We start from the raw sequence: 12,062 nt of genomic DNA on the forward strand, positions 1-12,062 counted from the left end.
GAAAAGGTCAGAGGTTTAATTCTGATCAAGGGGCAGTTTTAGGTTGTGGGTTTGATCCCTGGTCCGAGCCCATATGGAAGGCAACCAATGGATGCTTCTCTCTTACATCAGGGTTTCTTTCTCTCCTTTTCTCTCTCTTTTCTTCTCTCTCTAAAAAAAATGAGAAAATGTCCTTGGGTGAAGATAAAAAATTAAAATTCTCCTGCAAGGAGTATAAAGAGATGTTTCTTTTTTATTTTTTAAAGATTGTATTTATTTTTAAAGAGAGGGCAAGGGCAAGAGAAAAAGGAGAGAGAAATGTCGGTGAGTGGTTGCCTGTCACTCGCCCCCTACTGGGGACCTGGCCAGCAACCCGGGCATGTGTCCTGAATGGAAATCGAACTGGTGACCCTTTGGTTTGCAGGCCCGCACTCAGTCCACTTAGTGACACCAGCCAGGGCTGAAGGGATGTTTCTTTGTAGGGTTGAAGCTGAGCATTCTGTCCCCATTTCATAGACGAGATGTGGAGATGTGGAGCACATGTTCACCATGTTGAAAGGCCCACATTTTAGAGCTGAAAATTGCCAAGGACTTAGAAGAGGAGAAACACAGGCACATTCAGTTCGATATTTAGTTCTGTGGAGCCTGGGAGCTCCCATAACTCTGCATTTTGAAACCATCAGCATAGGCAGAGATTCTACAATCTAAATAGATGTTCCTGACACCCTTTCTGATAAAAGAAATAACAGCTTCATTTATCTACTAGTACATCATTGTACTGGGCAGAATCTGAAGTTTTTGCAAATGTCTAAACAGATTATTTTTTTAACTTGCCCTTAGTTTACAGTTTTATTTCTTTCACAAATATCTATTTTAGGCCTATTCTGTACCAGACTGTGGTCAAAGCATTGAATAGTCATCAGGGAAATTTGACACCTTCAGGGAGCTTACTGCCTGCATTATTTTCCTTTCTGTAATACCCCACCCCCCGCAATTTCTATACCTTTTTTCATGTCAATTCATCTTTGTCTCCCACTGTAACTGACATCATTATGTGGATGATGCTGAAACCCCTATCAGGACATCTAAAATCCCTCCTACACTGTGGTCTAATATTTTCAATTTTCTACTTTACATTGTATCTCATGGTCAAACTCTCTTAGGCTACCCACACAAACTCCTCTTCTCCACTGATCAGATTCTCTTCATAACTTCCTCTTTCTCTTTGTGGCACAGTATTCCTCCAGCCCCCTGGCTGGGTACCATTCTCCTCAATGGACTCTTACACGCAGTCTGTCACAGATTTCCCCATCAGTTCTTTTCTCCACTCCCATTGCCATTTCATTCTGGTTTAACTTACCCTTATCTCTTGCCTGCTCTGTGGTAGTCTCCCACTGGCTGTCCTGTTTCTTCTCTCTCTTCCATCGTAATCATCACTCACACTGCAGTTTACTCTTCCAAAACACATTTTCCTCCATTGTTCTTTTGCTCAGATGCCTTCTTTGATTCTCCTTTGTTTACAGACAAATCCTAAATTAAGTAGTATTTATTTTCTGGCTATAACCTCTAAACTTTGTCCTCAGCCCCCATGGTTCCATATATGCGTTCCTTACCAGTCTACAAAGTCACTCTCCCCAGACACGTAGTCTGCTGTGTTGTGCTTGAACCTGTTCCCGTCATAAATGTTTCCTGTTTTGGCTTTCTCTCAAATCCTGGTTTAAGGTTTGGAGTTCTTCACAAAGTTCACGTCAGACCTCCTATGGAAACCATTACTTCTGAGGCAAACCTCTCAGGGTTCTGGTTTGGGAGTCATGCTCTAAGCACCTGCAGGCTGAAGGGCCTTGAGTGCATGGATCAGAAGGTTTCATGTCCATCTTCATTTCTCACACAGCGTCTAGCCAAACATGTTGTCATATCAGATTTTCCAGGATGCTTGATAAATTAAAAGGATAAATTAATTAATGGGAGATAGAAAATGAAGTGGGTACGTGAGGGCTCTGAAATCAGAGGTCTGGGTTCAAACGCAAACTTCACCTCATACTACCTGTGTGACCGAACGCATGTTACTCTACACCTCAGGATCAGTACCAATGAAAGGAGGATGGTATCAGCACCCAGCTCCTGAGGTTGCTGTAAGGAGTAATCACATGAAATGCTTAGAAGAACGCCAGGCACAGAATGGACACCAGTATACGGGAGCGAACACTACTACTATTGCTATGGCAAATGTTAACATTCAGAGAAAATGAAGTTCAGTGTAAACTGAAGCAACTAAAAGAAGCTTCCTGAAAAGGGCAGGGCAGGACCTTGGGTTGGGAGGGATGGACAAGAGATGAGGACATGTTGTGTTTTGTTTTTCTTGGAATCTTCTCAGAGCCAGTCATCAAAATGGTATTATTTATTATCCACCATAAAGATGGTACTTCTTTTCACTCTTTAAGTTCTTTTATTGATGAAAACAATCACGAGTATCTAGGATCCTTTGTTACAAGCCATTTTATCTTCCCTGCACCTGGCCCACGTTGTTAGCGAAGGCCATTAAGACTCAGAGTTCAGGGCTGCCTCCCCTGGCTTCCTGCTGCCAAAGTGTCTCCTCTCAGCCTTGCTCAGGCTCAGCTCAGGAAACATCTGCAAGGGCGGCTTCACAGTGACACAGTCTCCGCATCAGCCTGGCCCAGAGCAGCCTGCTGGGTTCACCTCTGACAGAATGCAAAGGGGAGGCTCAGGAAGGAGAGCTGGGGGCTGGGCTTGTCACCTGGGCAGGAGGGCCCAGATGATGCGATCTTATTGTGTAAGGACAGCCGGCTGTTGTTTTGTTTGTTGGTAAAATAAATAAAACCTTCGTTTCTATGGTAATGTCTGAGCCACCTGCTGAAAGGTGACCTGATGGTCCCACTTGGCCTCATTGCCTGGGCTCTCAGCCTGGGAGTGTTATGGAGCAAGTGGAGGACTAATGACTTGCGCAGCTCCAGCCTAATGAATAGTTTTGGTTAGGAAACTTCCTGGAGTTGGCCGGGATAACTCCATCCAAGCAGCTTGATTGCAAGGGCTATTTGAAGTTGATTTCTGTGACTCTCAGAGGGAGAGGCCAGCTGATGGAAGCAGATTTTCCTCAGAGGCAAGGCACGGTTCCCTTACATTGTTATACTGCAAGATGCAGTAGCAGTTCCAGTCACTGTCTCCCCAGAAAGGAGACACGTCTGCAAAAGGGTGGTGGTGCGGTCCTCTCAGTGGCTTGGACCCTTGTGCCTACACGTTTCCTGCTTCTCTTCCAAATCTGGTCCTTCCTACTGTGAAGGGGTTCAGCTCAAGTGGAGGTAAGAAAAGATTTCAGAAGATCTCTGTGTTCAGAAAACACTCTTCTCTCCATCTCACCTTCCTGCGCACCAGAACAGCAGAGGGGAATTTTTTTTCTCCCGGTGGCATTGGAAGCCACTTGTATTCCTCCGAGACCTGAAAAGCAGAACAAACCTATGTTTCTGAGATGTTCGACCTTAGCTATCTATGCCCAAGGAGTCCTTAAAGGTATTTCCTAAAGGGAGTGAATGAAAGTCCGAGGAGAGGGTGGCTTAGTGGGTCGGTCAATAGATGATCTATAATTGGGGATGGAGAAAGGAGGTGCGAGCTGTTCAAGCTTCAGGGTTTCTAAATGCGTGCTGAGGAGCCCAACTTTCCTTTCTTCTCAGTGTAGACCTCTGAAGGCAGCGTGCTTCCCTTTGATATGAAAATGTGCACGTGGATCCAGACACTGGGGGACCTGCCAGCCTCAGCACCCAGCGCTCTGGGAGGAAGTCTCAGGTTGAAAGTGGGAGAGCGGAATTCATCTGGTCTGATTCTACTTCCTCCTCACTTCCGTCGGAAGGTTCGTTTCTCTTCTGATGTTCTCTTCTCCTTCCTATCTCCCATTCTTGTCGGTGCTTAGGAAAATTCCTTTCCACTGTCAAAAGCAAAATAGACGAAATTGCTATGCAGTCTTGGCCTGCTGATAAAATACATGAGGATGTAAAATGTATAAACCTTAAAATATAAAGTGAGTTGCGGGAGATGGATGCTCTGTGCCCGTGAATAATTCAGATAGAGAAATTCTGTCTGTTTTATAAGTGGCTCGTAGATGGACTGAAAGAAGATACTGGATGGGATTTCAGGCAATGGAGCCAAGGCCAGGGAAACAACCGGGACCATCACCAGGGACTTGCTGCTGCCTTTCCTCAGAACACAAAGAATTTGAGGCTTTGAAATCATGAAGCTAAACCACGAAAGAACGGTACTCATTTTTGAAGACTATGTACTTATTCCAACTGCGGATACTAACACTTTCCAGGACCCGTCTTTGGAAAAATCTAGAGACAAAGCACTGTAGCCGTAGCATCCCTACAGTCAGCAGATTTTTCAAGGCCCTTAGATAGTATTTGAGACTAGAAAAAATGACTGGTCTCCAAATTAAAAAATAAAGCAATAAATAAAAATGAATAAAAGTGTTAATTATGACCCGATAAAACAATACAATACAGTCTCTAACAATACAGTAAAGACATGATCTACATATATATTAGACATATTTATGTAAAGGCAGAGGGATGCTGTCATAATGTCTGGGGCACTATGATGTAGGGCTCCAGCAGGCTGTGTGGTTAAATTGTCGTAGCGTTGCACGATGGACCTGTTGCAGGTTAGCTTATGAAGCATCATTTGGGACCCCTGCATTGCAAAAGAATTGAGCAGCACTATGGTTAAGAAATCAGGTTCCAGCTTCAGACCTACTTTTAATCCAGGGTCTTTAAATTACCTGGGCCAATTTCTTCATCTCTCTGAGATTCTTCTTCTAATTTATAAAGTAGGAACAAAAGCAATGGTATTCTCCTTCTTTTTAAAGAAGAAAAGTCCTTTTTACGATACCTGGAACTTAGAAAGGACTCAGCAAAGTTTGACTGCAATTTTTGTTCTTCTGTTGACCTAGTTGTTTGTCCTATGTTTTTGCTGTTAATCTATCATGCTGAGTTCTGAGATTTAAGGCTGTCTCTGGATATCAAATTCTTACCTGAAACAAAAAAAGATGAGCCACTAATAAGGATATTTGGAACAATATATTTAGGCTTTGATGGTGATTCTAAATGATAAGCTGTCCAACTATCTTGTGCCACGTGGACACCACTCAGAGACACACAAAATGCCTCTTTGACAAGAACATGCTCACTTTTCAGGCACTTTTGGTTTAAAGAACAAAACTCCATATAAGAAATAACTGTATTTTGCCATGTATAATGCACACTCACATTTTTGGCCCAAACTTTCAGGAAAAAGTATTTTAAGTTTTAATTCAAATGTTATCTACTTGTATTTAGAAACAAAACTGATGATCATAATCCAGGGTATTATTTTGCCTGAAAATATTGTTTTTGCTTTCTAGAGTTATACTTTTAATGCATAAGCATAAATAAAATATTTAAAGACATTTATATAGATAGAGAATTAGTACTGCACATGTATAACAAACATCCTTATTTTTCACTCAAAGTTTGGGCAAAAAAAGTGTTCATTATACATGGCAAAATATGGTAGCTACATTTTTCTTTATGTAGAAATATCATTGGGAATGACAGCTATCCCCATAAAATCTAAATGTCTTCCTAAAGTTTTTCCCAACTCCATCACGTTTTCTCATACCTGTCTCTTTCCATGCACATCACAGCCTTCCTGCCTGCTCAGACTGACTGCTCTTTTTTTTTTTTTTGTCTGACATGCTCCTCTTCATTCTCAACCCTTCTTTCTTAGACGGAGCTCCAAAGAAGCCTCCCCTAAAGCTGCCAATTTGCATTAGGCTCATTGCTTTTCAACTTCCTGGGGGTAACATCTACTTTCTATTATATCAGATCACATCTGAAGTTAGTGTCAAGTCAAAACTAACAAATGTTTAATTAAACACCTACGAAGCATTGTGTTATTTAAACCTGGTCTACTACAACTTAGTTCATATAGCTATACACAAAATCTGTCCGGAAGGTATCCAGCCATGTACTATGAAAAATAGAGACATTTATCAAAGAAGATTTGAAAGACAAGAAACAGTGTACACAGGACAAGGACACCTTGGTCCCCCTCAAAGTAGGTACCTTGGGGCCTCACACAGTTCTCCCAATTGCCATCAGCTGCCCCATCCGATTTTCCTGAATGTCATTGATGGTCTGAAATTTCTTCCTTTTCAAAGGTGAGTTAAGTTTTGGGAAAAGCCAGAAGTTGTAGGGTCCCAAATCTGGGTTGTTGCCTGGGTGATTAATGTTTTGCCAAAAAAACTCTGCACAGGACATGGTGCATGAGTGGGTGTGTTGTCGTGGTGAAGCTGTCAATCACCAGTTGCCCACAGTTGTGGTGTTCTGAATCATTCAAATAGTTTCCCCAGAAAGATGTTCAAGCTTAATGCAAAATGTGATGCAGATTCATTTCTCTGCTCTCAGTCATTTTTAATGTGGTGGCCTCACAGTACACATGCTCACTCAGTGGTGTCATTGCCCCCACCAACTGGTACAGTGAAGTCATCATTGTTCACACCTGCACGCTCCAGTCCACTCTCCTTGGCTACCAGGTTACATTGACGTCACATAAACCATTCTCGTGATATTAACAATGGCTGGAATTTTTTCAGCCAGATCTCAGTATATGTCATGTTCAATGTATGATTTAAGGGTATTTTAATATGAAATGGAAGAGAAGATCTATAAAATAAAAGTGCCTAAGGCCTGTGAGAGTCTTAAAGGTCAAAGATGGTTAATGGTAAAGCACTTAGAGGTTCTTATTGAAAAACAGTACACAATAGTGAGTATCTCTGTGAACCTAAGGATTAAGCTGCCTGGGGTCGAATCAGTTTTCTGCTGGATACTAATTGTGTGAATTAGGTGAGTCACTTAATTCCTCTAAGCCTTCCTCTCCCATCGGGAAAACTGAAAACTAGAACAGCACAAAGAGAGGCCCCCTTTGAGGCTGAGAGCCACATTGCACACACTGCGACATGCCGCTCACCTGACACCCGGCAGGTCTCAGGAAACAGCTCTGCCAGGGCGACCCAGTCAGCCTCGTGGACTGCTGCATCCACAGTGCCAGGAACAGTGCCCAGAACTCAGCACTTTTCATGAGTATTTGTTGACAAAAAGTGCTGATTGGATTGTGTCAAGCGGTGTGTTCTGTTTCTGATACCAACGGGGGAGCCGCCAAATGGAAGCAGTGTCCATCTGCCTGGACTGTCCCACAGCTGCCTTGGTGTCTGTTTCACCTCTTCAATTTGCCATTCACTTGAGAGCCAGAGTATTTCTTTAGCACAAACACAATTTCTGCACTCCCTTTATTCGATTATGTAGTGCTTCTTCAGTAGCTTGAGGATCCAGTCCAGGCTCTGGTGTGACATTCAAGGCCTCCTGGGGCCTGGGCTGTCCCAGAAAACCATGCCCCTCTCCTGCCCCACTTATGCTGCACTTAGCTGCACTCTGAGAAGCCCGAGCCCCCTCTGTCCCCTGTCCCTGGACAGGCTCTTTCCTCAGATCCTGTGTCCACTTGGTTCTCAGTTTACCTACCCAACACCACCAGAGTTTGGCATCATTATAAATGCAGCTCTGACATTATCTCCTCTGTGAAAATATTTTGGATGTTCTCATCAATCCCAAGCAATTTTAGGCTCTGTGTTCATATCTGTATTTAATTCACATGTACGTATATGTGTGTGTGCACATGCATGACTACACATACACACACACACAATTTCACATGAGGGTCTATTGTTTCTGATGTGTCTATTACCGACTCCAATGTATTATTCCTCAAAGGAATTACCCTGCCATGTAGTACAGTGTCTGCCATAAAAAATGTTGTACACATTCATGGGTTTCAGACAGGTTATTTGGTGATGATCCTGACATATTTTCTTTTTCTAGTATTTATTGCTACGGCTCTCTGACTTTAGGTTTGCGTGGAGTAGGTCAGGGTGAGGGACACAGAGGAAACCGGCTCCAGGGCTAGCAATCAGTGTCTACCTCGCCTCTTTCTGTCTGCAAGTAAGAGTGTGTGGCCGGGGTGGAGAGCTCATTCCTGGCATTTCATTCTTTTTATTCTTTGGAGCTAATCTGAGAAATAGGGATATGTCCATATCTGCAGCTCAGACTTTCGATCTCCCTCTCCTACTGCAAGGCTGTCTTTGCCAGACGTGATGGTACAAAGAGACCACTGGGACAGACGGGAGAGCTGGGGACAGATTCCAGCAGGTCACTCAAGGCCCCCGGGCCCCTTTTCCTCCTCAGGTAGAGCAGGTAGAGGTGGGGTTGTGGGTGCTTCCTCTGGCTTTGACATTCTTGTGCTATCTGGTGACCGGTGCTGATAAGGATGATCACAGAGTGGCAGTAGCTTTAGGAGAGGTCAGTGATGAGTTCAAGTCCTCCAGGCAAGCTCTTGCCTCCTGTGGCATAAAATCAAAGCGGGCATGTTTTGCTAATGTGCTTTATCTTGCCCATCAGCTCTGGGAACTAATTCCATCGGGTGATCACCGCTAGAGGCCTCCTCATCTGAGGAGATCAATCCCAGGGGCAGCTGCCCTCTGACCTGCGGGCTGGCCTGTGCATCACTCACCCTGTCACCAGTCCTTGGACTGGCCCCCTGCCTGCCAGGAGCTCCGAAGTCTGGAGCAGCTGAGCCAGGAATGAAACAGGATGCCTGCGGGGAGAGGGGGCAGGGTGGAGACCATCAGGCCGGGCGGATGATGCAGCCCAGACCAAACACACATACAGACTCAGCTTGAGTGCCTGAAGACATGGGGATGCATCCTAATCAGGGACAAAGAGAGAGGCTAGATGGGCCCCTGGGAGAGAAGAGTCTGGCTGCTGGTTACCCAGACGCTAGGGGAAGATCATGGCTCTGCCAAAGCAAACAATCAAGGCAAGAAGCGCCGCCATGGCTGATGTGTTGGTGGCTCCAGGCACCTCTGCCTGTGTTTCCCATTCATTGCAGGGCTCTGGCTGCAATAACAAACAACAATGAGCAGCCAAGGTCTCAGTTCCTGACAGGTTCCATAGTGGGAGAGATCAAACGCCCCAGTGAGCCAGTCTGGGCTAGAGTATGATTTCACAAGGAGCTCATCCTGGTGGATGGAGCCTTGAGAGTTCTTCTGGAACAGCTGTGGGGGCTGGAGAGCTGGACGACAAATTCCTGTAAAAGGAATTCGTGCGTTTTTGTAGACACTCCCTCGGGGGTGCTGTAATGCTCCCAGAGAGTGAACGGTGAAGGGAGGAGATGGGGAGATGGAAGAAACTAAAGCAGTGAGGGAAGAAAGGACTTGGGCAAGATCAAGAATGAATGAATGACCAAAGCTATAAATGATAGTGATTTTAGGTAGGAACTGGGCTTTGCAACAGGCTTGTGACCTTGAGCAAGGTCCTAATCACACTAATTGAGATTTGGTTCTGTCGTGTGTGGGCAGTAAATGAATGAAACTCCCTATCAAATTCAGGTAGAAAACAGATAACAAACTGAAGAGTTTGTAATATTACAAACACAGATGCACATCAGTTTTAGTCTTTACTGTTAGATGAGGGGGGATCTCCCCAAATCAGAATTTATGTATAAAAATTGTGACTTATTCTTATATGTTTAAACTGCAGTCGCCTTCAGAGTGCTCTCCATCTGCTGCAGTGCACTTACGGAGATGTTTTTTCTACAGTTCAGAACAGTTTTTGAACTATTCAATTTTGATGACTTTTAGTGTTTCCACTGTTTTTTGTTTCACTTCTTCCACATTGGCCAAACTTTGGGGATACAAACAAACAAAAAAGTCACTGGGGATGAGATCAGGTGAATAGGAACATGGGCTCATGCTATTTTTGCTCACAAACTGAACACTCCGTATAGTGTGGGCAAATGTGCTGGTAAATCACCCATCCTGAAATGAGCAAATGCTTTGAAACTAGTCTTCAAAAAAATTCACTGAAGCCAGATGCAGCCTCTCACAACCACGCCAGCTGGTACACTGATACAGGTGGGTTCCTAGAACACTCACCTAGCAGAGGAAGCCTGTACTACAAGGGGCCTGCCCTGCAGAAGATAATTCCATTGTTTTTGTTCCCCCTTGTATAATATAATGTGTTCATCCTGCAATAGGCATGATTCTTCTATGGGGAGCAAGGCAGGGATGAGAAGGAAAAGGAAAAAGAAACCCTAGAAGTTCTAACAGTGCCATATTTCTATAAAGTACATGTTCACCTCCCCTGACGTTCACCCACAAAGGCAGGGCTCCTTGTCTGAGTTTATGGGAGTCCTGGTGGCAGCTACCCTCGGGCTCTAAACTCCAGAGAACCCAAAGGTAAGACGGGATCACAGTGGTCCTCAGCTCCACAGACCAAGAAGCACAGGGAAACAGGCTCTGTGTGTATCTCTCCAGGTTCAGCATTTTCAATTTTGACTCAGGACACCAGTAGCTCATTCCAGAGACTGAAACATAGTTTGAGGTTCCAGCCCATCATTCTCAAAGTCATTCACTCTTTGGGCTGCTTTCTTGTTGGTAAACTGGAGCATGGTTGCAGCCCAGGCAGGGGTAAATTGGCGCCGGTGGACTCTGTTTGAGGAGTGGCCTCAGAGATGCTTGTAGAACACAGTAAACAGGACATGGAGGAAGTTGGGAGCTGGACTCGGGCTGTTAACAAGGCCCCCCACACCCCATTGTCAGGAAACATGGGGAGCTGAGGGCCACTGAGCACACAATGATGCAGCAGGAAGTGGCCTTTATAAATACCCAGGGGTCAGGGCCAGGCCCAGCAAACAATAGGGAAAATGATGATGGAGGGGAGTGGGTGTGGGGGGGAGGGAAGCCAGGATGATTCCATCAATGACAATAGCTGAGCAGGCAGTTGGTGCGGGGGAGGGGGTGCAGAAGGAGGCCTGGGGATTGTGAACCAAACAATACAATTCGCCAGGGGATTCAGTAGCCACAACACAGAGCAGGAGATCCTGTAAATAGCCCCCCATATGACAGTAGGTCCCATTGTTCTTTTAAGAACTTTTCCCTGGGGCCCTACGTGTCAAAGATCTCGGTTTTGTTTCATTTACCAGAGGCTACTCTGGCTTTCAGAAGATGCTATTTCTCACTAGAGGTGAGAGTGGGCTATTTGGCCACATATTCTTCCTTGTATTCATCTTTTTAAGCCAATCAGCTCCAAAGAAAGCTTGAGAAAAACCTGATGCGTATGGACAGAGATCAACAAGTGGTACTCTTAAATCTGTTCTTTACTTTAATGTCCCTGGATCCAGTTGGTGTGGTGGATGGGGCTGGATGTTTGGAGGGAGATGCATCTAGAGAGAATAGAATTTTGCAAATGAAACTGCACATGCGAAGGGCTCTGGGACAGGCCATCAACCAATACAGGATTCTTTGTCACTTGTTCAGCATGACTTGTTAGGTGCTGGTGAAGCAGGTGAGTGACTGTTTGTAACTCTGCCTAAAGGAAGGACCTAGATTACTTTTTTTTTTAGATTATACTCATTTATTTTTGGAGAGAGGGGAAAGGAAGGAGACAGAGGAAGAGAAACGTCAACGTGTGGTTGCCTCACACATGCCCCCTACTAGGGACCTGGCCCACATGTGCCCTGACTGGGAATCGAACCTCAACCCTTTGGTTCTCAGGCCTGCACTCAATCCACTGAGCCACAGCAGCCAGGGTGAACCTAGATTATTTCTTTCATGGGAGAGTTCCTAGTTCTTGCCATGATAAACTATGATTGGGGTAAACCACTTTAATCCTTTGGGCTGTGATTTCCCTTCTGTACGTGAGGTTTGTCACTGACTAGCCTATGAGATGCTATACTAAGGAAAACTGTTTTAGATTAACTAAGTTTTCATTTTTATCAGCCATTATCCTGTTGAGCGTTGGAAGTTTATCTTCTATCCTGACCTGGAGACTGTGGGAAACGAGCACATATTTCATTTGTTCTTGGAGCATGCATGATCACCTAAAATGCAAAGAAAGATACAGCAGAGAAACTGTCATCAAATGGCGTTTTAACTTTGCCAGGTGTTTATAAGTTATAGGGTGATTTCCATATACAGGGATGGCTGT

The sequence above is a fragment of the Sturnira hondurensis genome, unplaced genomic scaffold (assembly GCF_014824575.4).
Source record: "Sturnira hondurensis isolate 20B ecotype Veracruz unplaced genomic scaffold, ASM1482457v3 Scaffold0024152, whole genome shotgun sequence".
Taxonomy (NCBI): Eukaryota; Metazoa; Chordata; class Mammalia; order Chiroptera; family Phyllostomidae; genus Sturnira; species Sturnira hondurensis.